Source organism: Grammomys surdaster, unplaced genomic scaffold (genome assembly GCF_004785775.1).
Source record: "Grammomys surdaster isolate TR1022 unplaced genomic scaffold, NIH_TR_1.0 126391, whole genome shotgun sequence".
NCBI classification, from domain to species: domain Eukaryota; kingdom Metazoa; phylum Chordata; class Mammalia; order Rodentia; family Muridae; genus Grammomys; species Grammomys surdaster.
The window spans coordinates 5187715-5189325 of record NW_021621185.1 but is presented as its reverse complement, the minus strand read 5'-3'; the positions used below and the strand labels follow the sequence as shown (position 1 = coordinate 5189325).

At 35.2% G+C, this 1611-nt stretch overlaps 1 protein-coding gene across 1 annotated transcript in view; it reads left to right on the top strand.

The window, feature by feature from the left end:
• Positions 1–1611, top strand: part of Adgrv1 (adhesion G protein-coupled receptor V1) — a 543344-nt gene that overhangs the window by 134753 nt on the left and 406980 nt on the right. The window lies entirely within an intron of this gene.

The window sequence follows — 1611 nt, the reverse complement described above, 5'->3', positions numbered from 1 at the left end:
AGTCCATTGACTGCAGGACAGGGGGGTTAGTCCATTGTCTGCAGGACTAGGGAAGTTGTTAGTCCATTGTCTGCAGGGCAGGGGGGAGTTGTTAGTCCATTGTCTGCAGGACAGGGGGGTTAGTTCATTGTCTGCAGGACACAGGGGAGTTGTTAGTCCATTGTCTGCGGGACAGGAGAGTTAGTCCATTGTCTGCAGGACAGGGGAGTTAGTCCATTGACTGCAGGATAGGGGAGTTAGTCCATTGTCTGCAGGTCAGGGGAGTTAGTCCATTGTCTGCAGAATAGGGGAGTTAGTCTGTTCGGTTCCAGTTCCAGTGGAGCTCTTTCTGCTCTGGTCCTCTAATGTGAATTGTTGTATGTATTAGTTCTGCCATTTCTTACATCCCTGCATTTTATATACGAGACAGTAGAAACTATGTGAAGTTTAGGAATATGTCCTGAATTGCAACCAAAACATGAGTTGGGTCATTTTTTAAAAAGAGAACTAAAAGTTTAATTTTAATAATCTGTGATTTCCCTTTCATTTAAAAAATTTTGCTTATTTTTGAGACTGTAATTTAGTCAAAACATTTCTCCCTTCGTTTTTCTTTCTACAAACCCTGCCATATCTACCCCCTGCTCTCTTTCCAATTCATGGTTTCTATATCATTGTCATTGAAAAAAATACATATATATATACACATTATATATGTATATATATACATTATATATGTATATATACATATTTGTGAATATGTGTATGTATATATTATATAGATATACATTATATGTTATATATATATGTATATATATATATTATTCATACTCACACATACTCACAAATAATACCAGTGGGGTTTGTGCATGAATACACACACACACACACACACACACATACACATATACATACATAAATATTCATAAATAAGACCTGTGGGGTCTGTTATATTTATATTTTAGTAGCATGTGGTGATTTTTAGGCTGTCTGGCTGTAAGCCTGTAGTCCATTGGGTACAAATCCTGATTTTATACCATCTCCTGAATGTTATTGTTCACTTCAGTCTAAAGAGAATTGGTCCTTTTATTCCTATCCTCACCTAAATAGCTATGATAATTGTCCTTAACTAAAGGATAAAGTATCAAAACACATAAAAACACACACACACACACACACACGCACACACCAGGAAGACAAGTAATGTTTCAATATAGAAGAGCATTAGAAGAGAAATATTTTCATTACCAAGAGTTTCAATATTTGTAGCATACTGACAAAAATGCATACAGATCAGACCAGTTATTTATTTCTGCTTTATCAAACCCTTCCCTAGTTTGTATTAACACTCTCCCCAGTGTCACTTGTTACATATGGATTTTTTCTATGACCATGTACTTTTCTCTTTCCACTTTGTTTTTATTTTTTATCCTTTCTGCTTTCCCCATCAGTACCATTTTCCCCAATCCTGAAATAGAACGGAGATATAAATATTGTTTAATTTATTCAAAATGAAGCTGTAACATCTGTAGCTTGTAATGTCACACTGTTCTAAGTTGAGTAGTTATACACCAGTAACTCTTGGTAATAAAAACATTTGTCTTCTAATGTTACCAGTATTGATTTTATTTCCTT